Raw genomic sequence first — 13249 nt, forward strand, 5'->3', positions numbered from 1 at the left:
AACTCTCTAAGTCATATTTACAAGCAAATGACAATAAATATAATGCTTTAAAGAGTAAGGAAAGAGAGATGCAAACACAAGATAACATTAAGATGTGTTATTGAAGAGGAAACCGAAGTACTCAGCGAAAAACCTCTTCGCGACCATGTGGACACAATGGGGAGTCGCCACCTAGTTTTTGCAATGGCTTAGGAATCAAAAATATATCATCCTTTCGAGGAAAGACATTTTTTTTATCTTACTACCAAGGATATGGGTTTGGAATTTAGGTATGGTTTTGGGAAGGTGTTAGGCACCCAAAACCACCCAACCCTAAGGTTGGCTTCCTCTCATTGTCTCTTATGTCTTAACCCTATTAAAGGCAAATTCAAAATTGTATTTATACTCACACACACACTAACATACATCTATCATGCATCTTATCATATCATATCCAAGGTAGAAGCATGTAAACATTTAATCAAGGCAAGAACACAAGCATAAGTAGACATATGATTGCATCTATACATTAAGAAAAACTTATCCAAACAAACATGTTCATCTATATTATTAAACATACATCATGTGGGTTCATGTGAATACATGACTTATCTAACTTACCTTGCTACATTTTAGCACCTATGGCATTAATGCATGAACATGTGAATGCGTGTTCGTGGCATCTGTAGACACTCGATTTTGCATCCATGATTTAATCAAGGAAGCTGACTAGAATGACCTTTCATGTACCCCAAAATTCGTGATTGCATTACATGGGCTAATTCATTCATTGCATATCATAAACATGATCACTCCAAATTTTTTTTTTTTTTCAAAAGTCTTCTTTTCAAGAGAATACAAGAAGATCCATTTGACAAAACTTCTTCCAAATCATGATGATTAATTGCTTTACCAATCAATTTGTTTCAAGGAGGAATTTAACTTCATTTAATCCATATAAGGACTTTTGCTAAACATTCAAAATATGATAAGAAAAGGTCCTAAAAGGCAATCAAAGAAATACATCCATTCATTCAAAATTCTCAAACCATATACACTCAATCCCAATCTCTACAAAATTTATCACATCATTGGAGCATTTATACTTTTATTCCGAGAACAATTTATTAACAGAATTTAAGTCACTGTGCTTACAAGAAAGCATCACTAGGGATAGGAGGCCACCTTTGGTAACCCACACTATTTCTTGACACCTGTTACAATAATTATCCATTGCTAGCCAACTTGAGCCTTTAAACAGTTAGCCTATTTTTCAATGAACTCACTAAAAACTTAAACCTTGGGTGGGGAAATTAAGTGTGCATGCGTAAATCTCAAGATGAGGAAGTGTTGACCTTATGGATTCAGCACCACCTAGTAAGGTCCTCAATGAAGACAATGAGATCAATGAAGAGTTCATCAAGTTCTAAAAAGAGAGTTCATCAAAGAAAGGGATAGTTCACTCCATCAAACTAAGTAGGAAGGAAATCCATCAAGGAGTGATAAGATTTTGAGAAAGCATCAAGTTGTGAGAAAAAAAAGAAGGCCATCAAGCTAGAAAAGACTTCAACCAAAAAAGAAAAAGAAAAAAAAGAGAGAGAAGTGAATGCAAGAATTTTCATCAAGTTGTGAATACTAATTCATATGAGATTCCATGAAAGATCATTCAAGTTGAAAAGGATGAGCAAAAATGAAGATTCATCAAGAGAAGAAATTTAATCAAATTGAGGAAGATGAGGAATAGAAAAAGTAAGATATATTTCATAAATAAAAAAAAAGTGTATTTAGTCAAGTCAAGAAAAATGAAAGTGCATTAGAAATGATAAGAGGGTATCGGGGAGAAATACAAATCTTATCCAGGAGAGATGGAAGTCTATCAAATTGAAAGAACCAAAAAAAAAAAATGCAGTTGAGTGAAAGCTAATAAAATTTCAAAAAAAGAAAGAAAAGAGAGCTAGGTTGAAAACCTAAAAAGGCGATCTAGGCAAAAATTAGAGACAAAAAAAGAAGAAGAGAAAAGCTTGCTAAGCTAAAAACCTGAAAGGGCGGTCTAGGCAAAAATTAGAGCCAAAAAAGAGATAGAGAGCCTGCTAAGCTAAAAACCCGAAAGAATGGTCTAGGCAAAATTAGGGCAAAAAAAAAAAAAAATCTTTCACAAAAAAGAAAAAGAAAAGTGAGTGATTTGACCACAAGTTAGGATGCTAAGAAGACCAAAAAGAGGAAGTCGTCAAGCTAACAAAAAATCAAGGCCAAATGAAAGAAATCAATGAAGACCAAGGAGAAGATGATGAACATGACAATGATTTTAGCACAAGAGTCAATGATGGAAGTTGTGGAAATATCTTCCAATGCTTGAATTTAAAGTATTGCATACTTGGGGAAACATCAAAAGGGTTTTGAGCCTTTTATATTCTTCCTTTCAATAACCTAAACCGACCTACATTACAACCTTTGAATAAAGCCCTCCTTGAAGTCTTACTGATTGAAAGCATGCATTTAGCTCTGATGATATTTTATCTTGGATTAAGAAGGAATCTGCTCAAGATTATCAAGCCCCATTGGCTGATATCTTTGAAAGACAAATTTCACAAATTCTCAAGTGACCAATTTTTTTTTCTAAGCCCCAAACACTCACTTTGTTTGCTCCCAACAGAAAATAACTCTCAAGAGAACAAATTTCCAAATTCTCAAAAATTTTCAAATCTTCAAACTTAGGATTTTTCCCTTTCTTGCTTGTTCCCAACATGTGTGATCCCCAAGCATTTCATTCCTTTGATTGTCTTTGAAGACTTAATCTAAAAATTTTCAAAATGAAGGAGCAAATTTGATTACTTGTTTTTAATGATTTCAAATCCTTTCTAGCTAATGAGATCGAGTTAACAATTGAGTAATATGATTGGTCAAAGAGGTTGTTCAAAGGATCACCTTTTGTTCATTTGAAAAAGATAAAATTTCAAAAAATTTCATTCTAAGTAAATTGCTTTTTTTTTTTAACAAAAAAAAAAGAAGACTCATTTCAAAATTTTCATTTCTCGAAAGATATTTTTCAAAACATTTTTTTCAAACTACGTTTAGACCTGATCCTTTATGAGAGAGGTACGTAAGCAGCCTTTTTAAAGGCCCGGTCACAATCACCTAAAAAGAAACTTCATTTCAAAAAAGAAGATTTTTCAAAACTTCATTTTTCAAAAATTTTTCTTTGAATTACGTCTGGACCTGATCCTTTATGAAAGATGCACGTAGGCAGCCTTTTCAAAAAGCCCGATCACAATTACTCAAAAAACTTTTTTTTTTCCAAAGGCTCAAAATCTTCTTTTTTTTTTTTTGTGAATTTAGGCTAGGAGCATCTGTTTTGCATTAAGCATATCATCAATTTTCTATGCAAGCATGTCTAAACTAGGGGCATTGGCCCAAAACATATTTATAATAATTGATTACTAACAAGCTCATGGAAAGAATCTTTTGCAGGAGGCAGACATGGGTCTCTCATCTACTCAACCATCACCATCAACCTTCAGTTTAGATGTGCCAATCGGCACTCCAATAGAGCCCATTGGCCCATCATCCCAACAGTCCTTGTTTTGCATAGTTTTGTGATTTTGATCTTGTTTTACTCAAATTTTGCTTTATTGAGGTCCCTACACAATAAGATTTTTTTAAAAATTCACATTGATTGTTGAACTAAGGGCATTCGGTCATGCCTCAATTATTTTGAAAAAAGTCATATTTTCCTCAAATATCAAGGTTTTCAAAAATCATGCATCAATTCGTAAACTTGGGGCATGTGACCATGCCTCATTCATATTTCAAAAAAAAAAAGAGATCATCATCATCATCTTTTCAAAAAAAAAAAAAAAAATTAAGATTTCCAAAAATCATGCATCCATTTCTAAACTTGGGGCATTCGGTTATGCCTCATCCATTTTGAAAAAAAAAATCATTTTTCCTCAAAAGTCAAGGTTTTCAAAATCATGCTTTAATTTGCAGACTAGGGGCATTTAGCTATGCCTCATTTAAGTAAAGATCACCCATGTCAAAACCTGTCAGGTAAATTCAAACCTTCGCACCACAAAGCTTCATCAAGTAAACTCTAAACTATTCCGAATCAAGCTTTTACAAGAATAAGTTAATACATATCAAAGTCATTAAATGTGTTGGGAAATTTAGACCCCGATTGATAGAATTAACAAGTTTTAAACCCAAGTTATCAATTAGATTTATTATGAATAAAACTTGTTAAAAAAAACAAATATCAATATCATATCAAAATCATATGCAGCGAAAAAGTAAATAAGACAAGATATGATGACTTAAGAAAACCAATTAAACAAACTAGTTTCACAGTAAAAAATCTCGAGGGAAATATTCCAGAAAAGCAAATCACTATAGTAAAGAGAAGTTTCAAATCTAGTACAAAACCTTTGTCCCTAGACTCTACAATCCCTGTAGATAAACTTACAGCAGAAACCTTTTACTGATTCAAAGCCTTTGAACTCTTCAATATATGAACTCCACCCTTTTATGTACGGATTCCAGTACGTGACTAACTCTTTTGCATGAATCTCAGTACGTGACTCACTCACCAACTTGAGGAAGAAGAATGTTGGCTGCAAAGTTCTTCACTTCATCAACAATGAAGATCAAGAAGCACTTGGTTACAAAACCCTAAGGCGCAAAGATGTAGTAGCTTCTTTTAGAGAGAATAAGACATCGGTCACCTTTTGCATATTTTCTCCTTGTATTCTCTTATGTGACGGCCTTTAAAATAAGCCTTATATATGTCTAGGGTTGTGAGAAAAGAAACTCTACACAAATACATAAGCAAGGGCTGAAAATCAGATCTGAAAAACTGATTTTCATAATTCTCCATAGATAGTATCTGTCGAGCAGCTGTCAAGACTCATTAAACCTCGATAGATATGTCGAGAATCTGTCTAGCTTTAATGAACAGTCCTTCTTCACTTGTTTCTTGGTCCAATCTTCATGGCTTTAATACTTGGCTTGAACAACATGTTTCTTGAAGTATTAAACACATCCTAGATCTACCCAAGTACAAGTAAAGTGTGTTTTGTCAAAGGATTAGCCAATACATAAAATATGTTCTTAACAAAATGAAAAGATCAAAAAGAGTGATAGTTCATGAGTTATACAAATTGACTAACTAGAAATCAACTCTTGTGTTTCTTGCAGGAAATTAAAAGAGGAAAAATATCCTGAACTTTAATTTTCAAAGGACAAATCTCCTAACAAAATTTCAAATGATAAATCTCCTAAAAAAAATTTCAAAAGGATAAATCTCCTAAATAAATTTCCAAAAGGACAAATCTCCTAACAATTTTTCAAAGGCTAAATCTCTTAAATCTTCAAAGGATAAATCTCCAAAACAAAGTTAAAAAAGAAATAATCTCCTGAATAAATCTTCAAAGGAAAAATATCCTGAACAAATCTTCAACAAACAAATCTCCTAAAAATTTTCAAAAGGTTAAATCTCCTAAAACTTTTTTCAAAAAATGAATGATCTCCTTAAAACAAATTTTCAAAGAACACATCTTCATGAAAAGGGAAAAATCTCCTAAATAAATCTTGAAAGGAAAAATCCCTTGAACAAATCTTCAAAGGAAAAATCCCCTGAACAAATCTCTTGAACAAATCTTCAAAGGATAGATCTCCTGAACAAATGTTCAAATGGCAAATCTCCTAAACAAATCTTCACAAGACAAATCTCCATGAACAAATCTTCAAAGGACAAATCTCCATGAACAAATCTTCAAGAAAAATCCCAATTCCCAAATTTTCAATTCAAAATTTTCATTCCCAAGTTTAAAATTCCACATTCTAAATTTCAAATTCTAAATCTCAAATCTCATGTTCAAAATTTCAATTTGTAAATTTTCAAAATCTCAAGTTTCAAAATTTCAAGTTGCAAATTTTCAAAGTCTCAAGTTTCAAATTCTAAATTTCAAATCTCGTGTTCAAGATTCCAAGTCGCAAATTTTCAAAATCTCAAGTTTCAAATTTGAAGCTGCAAATTTTCAAATCTCAAATTCCATGTTCCAAGTTTCAAGATCTCAAGTTTCAAGCTTCAAAATCTCAAGTTTCAAAATTCCAAAGTTTCAATTTTCAAAAGTTCAAGCCTCAAATTCCAAGTTCCAAATTTCAAACTTCAAATTCCAAGTTTCAAATTTCAAAAATAAAATCTCTTTCAAAGAAGTACAAAAATCAACCAAAGTGTTATTGATGTAAATGTAAAATTTTTCAAATCAAGAAGGAACAAATGGAAATCACACATCTCAAAAATAGAGGGATCACAAAGCCCTCATCATTTAAAGTCTAATCCCAAATTTTGACTTTTTGCAGGCCACAATTCCAGTTCTGAGGTGGAAAAGCCCATTGGTTCCCTTTCTTCAAGATCGAGGTAGACAAGCCCCTTGGTCGTCATAGCTTCGGTTCCGAGGCAGAAAAGCCCCTTAGTTCCCTTTCTTCAAGCTTGAGGTAGAAAAACCCCTTGGTTACCTTTTTTCAAGATCGAGGTAGGAAAACCCCTTGGTTACCATTCTTCAAGATCGAGGTAGAAAAGCCCCTTGGTTACCATTTTTCAAGATTAAGGTAGAAAGGCCCTTTGGTCGTCATCGCTCCTATTCCGAGATAGAAAAGTCCCTTGGATATCTATCCCATTCAAATCGAGGTAGAAAAGCCCCTTGATCGACCCTCTTCATTCAGACTGAGATAGAAAAGCCTCTCTGTCACCCCAGTTATCAAGATTCATTTCCAAGTCTATTAGCTATCAAGTAGGTCAAGTGTTCATAATTGTCATTTTTTGTACAAAGGCAAGGCACTAGTTCTATGTTCCAAGATTTTATGTTTGAGGGCTAGGTAATCTTTGAAAAATTCAACCTCAATTAAACCATGGCTGCTAACATCAGTGTCTTTGTTTTACATTGACATTCGCTTTCCAAGCTCTGTCAATGAGGGGCATTCTGTAGACACTCGATTTTGCACCCATGATTTAATCAAGGAAGATGACTGAAATAACCATTCATGTACCCCAAAATTCGTGATTGCATTACATGCACTAATTCATTCCTTGCAAATCATAAACATGATCTTGAGATTCTGACGTTTGCAATGGTATGCCTGGTTTCCAAATCGGACTGTCAGATTGAAAGATATCGCATGATCAGGTTTGCACGGTCAACATGCATTGTATCTAGGTAGAGTCAACTACGCGTGATTAGTTTAAATTAATACTGATTGGTTAAATAATTAAAATTAATTAAATAATTTTGTGATTGGTTGATAGTTAGTGTAAAAAATAGGATTACTTGCATGGGAATAAATGGGATAATTGGATAACAATAAAATTGTGGATAATCTAGACTTATCAAGATTTAGAGTATTTATCTACAAGATAATTGTTGCTGAAGAGACTTGAATTATCCAAAAAAGAGTTTAAATTTTAGAATACGGATTAAAAACACGTCTAAGTGCAAGTCTTGGCTAAGAAAACCTAAAAAAGGAGTCCAAAATACACCCGAACTTGAAAGCGTGATTGGTGTCCAAAAGTGTCATTCGACACTTTTCAAGTGCCAAACAACACTTTCAAAGTGCTAAATGGCACACATTAGGGATTTGGCCTGACGGTGTTCGGGTGATAATAAAACACATTATTTTCGATTTTTTAGCGAAAGGACGTCCTGGATCGTATTCTAATCGTCTGAGCTATTTTTTTTTAGTCTCCTAGCCTCTATAAATAGGAATTGGATCTCAAAATTCAGTAGACTTTTTCACTCTCTCAAATTTCTCATCTTTCTGACCCCTCTTTTTGAAATTCTCTCTCTTACGTTAAAGAGATTATGGAGGCTTTAGTCTTAAGAATTTCTTTTTCGTAAGCAAGGATTTTTAGGTTTCAAAGATAATTGCATAAATTTCTTTGAATCCTAAAATATTCTCTTGAGAAAAAGAGTACGTCCATGCAAGAGGTAGCTTTTCTTTTCTTCTATCTCTTTTAATTTTGTGATGCATGAATCAATATTTGTTTAGTTTTGATTTTGCAACGTTCATCTCGTGTGTTGTTGAAACTTTCTTTATTAGAATTTGTTTATGATGTTTTTATTGTTAAGATCTTTTTTTTTTTTCAAAAATCTGCTTGTTGTCGTATCTTTCCCTAATCAAAAAACTTATTTGCATCTTCCTTAGATGCAGATCTGAATTTTTCTTAATCAAAAATTGATTTGCAACTTCATTAGATGTAGATCTAAATTTTTCTTAATAAAAAAAATTGATTTGCATCTTCATTAGATATAGTCTATATTAGATATAGATCTGAATTTTTCTCATTTAAAAAACTGATTTGCATCTTTATTAGATGCAGATCTGAAATTTTTAGATCCAAAAAACTGATCTATATTTTCTTTAAATGTAGATTTGATTTTTTTTAATGAAGTGGATTTTGAAATAAAAAAAAGAGTCATGAGTAGTCTTGTTGGTTTTGTTTGATGCATATAGCATAGGTTTATATTATGAATTAGCCCTCTTCTAAAAATCTTTTTCTTATTTGCTTTCATATAAAAAAGCAGATTTGACTTTTCTAATTCTTTACAAATCTAAATTTTCTCAAAAGAAGAGGACACATTCATAAATAACCTTATGTGACTAACTTTAATTAATTTTTTCATATGTGCAACATATAATTCATGTCATGCATAAAAGGGGTACATTGGTCACGAAAGTTTAGAAGACCAAACTTTGTTTGGGCAGAATGGGTGTCTAACACCTTCCCATTCTATAACCTAGCCTATGAATTTAGTGTCTTTGGATAGGTAGACCTAGGCTTTATCTTTATTTTTATTTTGGGTAGATTGTAATTAGGACAAAAAGCCATTTTTTAAAGTAGATTGTAATTAGGACCCAAAGCCATGTAATGCTCAAATTATCAAGTTTGTTTTTTTATTTAATCAATGAGAATGAAACAATTTAGTCATGTAAAGTTGTATTTATTTTTTATTTTTTGTATAAAAAATAAGTGGCGACTCTACACCACTTACCCAAAAAGAGAGGTGTCTTGAAAAGCACTCAAAAATCTCTTTTTTGAGAGTAAACCCTATTAAGGTGTCTTAAGGATGCTTTGTGAAAAACTCATTCTTTGATTCACTATTTCTAGTGAATCTCAATGTTTTCCCTTAGGATTTCTATGCGTTTTGTAAAGGTACCATGTATGCTATTTATATTGTGAAAATTGGGGTTTGGAACGACTCTCAAAAAATGTGGGATTCGTTCCAAACCTCACTTTTTAATGTAGAAAACTTTTCTTTCATAGTTTCTGGAACCCTACATGTGCGCTCAAGCTCAGGCTTGTGTGCATATGCATCATGGTTGTGTGCATAGGCTGGGCATTTCATTGGCCTTACTTTCCCAAAAATAGATTTATTTACTCATTAAAAGTTTATTTTTCATTTTAACATTTCTCAAGTCAATTTAAGATCTAATTGGACCTTAAACCAACCTTAGGTTATTGGATTTTAGCATCATTAGGGAATGGAGGCATAAGTTGTAAGGGGTACAAAAGTGGTGTATACAATCCCTCCAAGCCGTAATCGATCCACTAGTGAATAAATTTAGGGCACATGAATATCAAAAAGACCCCCCAAGCCTAATCTACCCAATGTACTTGAACCCTTCAAGTTCTAGCTACCAACGGGCTTCACTGAGCCATGTCTTCACTAGTTTTCCAGATCCCGCAATTAGCTCCAAATTGCATCTGCCAATCGATGGCTTTTTTCAATGCTTCCCACTCACCAAAACTTCTCTCAACACTCATATTGGGTGAGGTAAGTGTTTGGGCTAAGAATCTCTCATGAATTTGTAATTGGAGAGGTAGAAGTAGAGGAAAACCAAAAGAAATTGTGTAGATGATTGTGGGTTTACAATATCTAAATCTCAATTATATTACTAGGATTTTCTTTCTCAAAAGCTCCTTACAATTTCGTGGGTAATGTGGGCTTATATAGTGCTGGTTGTAAACACTCGATTTTGCACTCATGATTTAGTCAAGGAAGACGGCTGGAATGACTATTTATATACCCAAAATTCATGATTGCATTACATGCATTAATTTGTTCATTGCATATCATAAAAATGATCTTGAGATTATAACGGTTGTGATGGTATGCCTAATTTCTAAATCAAACCGTCGGATTGAATGATATCGCACGATCAAGTTTGCACAGTCAACATGCATTGTGTTTAGGTAGAATTAACCACACATGATTATTTTAAAATAATTCTGATTGGCTAGACAGTTAAAATTAATTAAATAATTTTGTGATTGGTTGTTAGTTAGTGTCAAAAATAGGCTTGCTTACATGGGAATGAAGAGGATAATTGGATAACAATGAAATTATGGATAATCAAGACTTTTTGGAGCATTTATCTAACAAAATAATCGTTGCTGAAAAGACTTGAATTATTAGAAAAAGAGTATAATTTTTAGAATATGAATTAAAAACGCGTCTAAGTGCAAGTCCTGGCTCAAAAAATCTCAAAAAAGGAGTCCAAAACGAACTAAAACTCCAACAAGGGATTGGCACCCAAAAGGGCCATTCAGCACTTTTGGAGTGCCGATCAGCACTTTTCAAGTGCCGATTGGCACAAACAAGGGCCTTGGCCCGAGGGCACTTGGATTGAGATACAACACTTCCTTTTTGTTTTTTTAGAGATAACGACGCGTCCCAGTTCGTATTCTGATCACTTTGCTAATTTTTTAAACATCTCAGCTTCTATAAAATAGAGGCTGCATCTCAAAATTCAGCACACTTTTTCACCCCTTTCTGACCCCCTCTTTTTGGCTCTTCTTTTCTACTCCCCTTATGTTAAAAATGTTCTTGAGACTTTTGCTTTAGGAACTTCTTTTTTATAAGTAAAGTATTTTAGACCTCAAAGAAGTGAATAATCTTCTTTGATTTCTAAAGTATTCTTTCATTTGAAGAGCACGCTCATGCAAGAGGTATTCAATTATGTCTTCTGTCTTTCTCTACTTTTCCATTAATTAGCATGTTGTTGTTCATTGCATGTATATGGTTAATATATTTTATTTTGCCTTGTTCTAAAATCATATTTGTGATGCTTAGATATTTAGTTGAAATCTTATTCTACATGTTTTTTAGTTGATTGTTTGTTTTAATTTTTTTCTTTGATTTCAAAATCTATTAATGATCATCAAAACGGATCTGTATCTTCCTTAGATGCAGATTTGAATTTTTTTCAAACACAAAACAGGTTTGTATCTTCCTTAGATGCAAATTTGAATTTTTTTTTTCAAACACAAAACATACCTGTATCTTCCTTAGATGTAGATTTGAAAATTTTTAAACACAAAACATATTTGTATCTTCCTTAGATGTTGATCTAAATTTTTTTCAAACACAAAACTGATCTGTATCTTCCTTAGATGCAAATCTAAATTTTTTTTCAAACACAAAACTGATCTTTATTTTCCTTAGATACTTCTGTACTTTTCTAGTCATAAAACTGACCTGAATTTTTTCTCTAAAAAAGTTTTTTTTTTTTTTTTTTTGTTTTATAAAATTGCAGATTTTGAAATTTCAAAGAAAGAATTAGGAGTTAGGTTAAAGTCTTTCCTTTTAATATGTGATGCATGCATAGTAATTTTGTCTCATGAATGTGAATCCTCTTTCAAAAGTTTTTTTTTTGTTTAATTTTATTATTTACCTTTTTCAAAAACAGATCTGATTTTTACAAATCAAATCTTTCTTTTTACCCTTTGCAAAAAAATATCTGATTTTTACCAATCAAATCCCATCTTTTGTAATTTACAAAAATAGATCCGATTTTCACTAATCAAATCTTTCTTTTTACCCTTTGCAAAAGATCTAATTTTTATCAATCAAATCCCATCTTTTTAATTTGCAAAAATAAATCTGATTTTTACCCATCAAGTTCCATTTTTTTATTTTACAAAAACAGGTCTGATTTTTTTTTTTAATGAATCAAATCTTATTATTATTATTATTATTATTATTATTATTATTATTATTATTATTATTATTATTATTATTTGTTTTCAAGATAGATCTGATTTTTTTTTTCTTTTAAAAGAGGACATGTTCATAAGACAAATTTATTAATCTTGTCAAGTGTTTGTCATGTGTATTATAACATATCATTCAACATCATACATAAAGGATATATTGGTCATAAGAGCCTAGAAGACCAAACTTTGTTTGGGCAGAATGGGTGTTTAACACATTCCCATTCTGTAACCTAGCCTCTGAACTCAATTTCTTTTGGATAGGTAGATCTAGGCCTTGTCTTTCTTTTTATTTTTGGGTAGATTGCAACTAGGACAAAAAGCCATGTAATTTTTGGGTAGATTATAACTAGGACTCAAAGCCTTGTAAAATTCAATCTATCAATTTCGTAGTTATTTTTATTCAATTAATGACAATGAAGCATTTTATCATGTAATGTGTATTTATTTATTTGTATAAAAAAAAAGTGGTGACTCCACACTACTTACCCAAAAAGAGAGGTGCCCTTCATTGCACCCAAATCTCTTTTTTGAGAGCACTCCAGGTTTTGCGGTCTCTCATAGTGGTAAAGAAATGAGAAAAACACATTAAAAAAGGTTAAGGCAGTGAGTTTCGCGGGTCTCATGCGACTTGGCTTGAGTTACGAAGTGACTCGCAAAATACAGCCTAGCAAAAATGGTTCAGATTCTAGCACGTGCTTTTCATGTGGCCTTTCGCGGGTTGTCCACTTGCAAGCCAGTTGTGAACTTCACTTTCTTCACAAATCTTAACCAAACTCTCACACTCAACCCTTGCATTAAATCCTAGGGAAATGAGGGAACAAAATATAATCAAATTTGATACGGAATTAAAGCCAACAAAAACATAGTTGTAAATCACAACTTCACACTAACTCTCTCTCTCTCTCTCTCTCTCTCTCTCTCATCTATTCATTCTTTTTCTCACTTCTCCCTTTTCCCTCAATCTCTCTCACTCTCTGCATCGTTGAATCCTCCTTTCTTTGTTTTTTTCCCCCTTTGCTCACTGTAGTAGAAATCAATAGTTGTGGTTGTCATTTAGTGGGTTTGGGTCGCAGTTTGGTTAGCGTTTGGGTCGAATTTGGGCGGTGTTTGGTTTGGCATTTGGGGTGGCGATTGGGTGGTGTTTGGGTTGGCATTTGGGTGCAGATTGGGTTAGAGTTTGGGTTGTGTTTTGGGTGGTTGGATTTAGGCTCGGTGGGTGGT

This window comes from Castanea sativa, chromosome 5, assembly GCF_040712315.1.
Source record: "Castanea sativa cultivar Marrone di Chiusa Pesio chromosome 5, ASM4071231v1".
Taxonomy (NCBI): domain Eukaryota; kingdom Viridiplantae; phylum Streptophyta; class Magnoliopsida; order Fagales; family Fagaceae; genus Castanea; species Castanea sativa.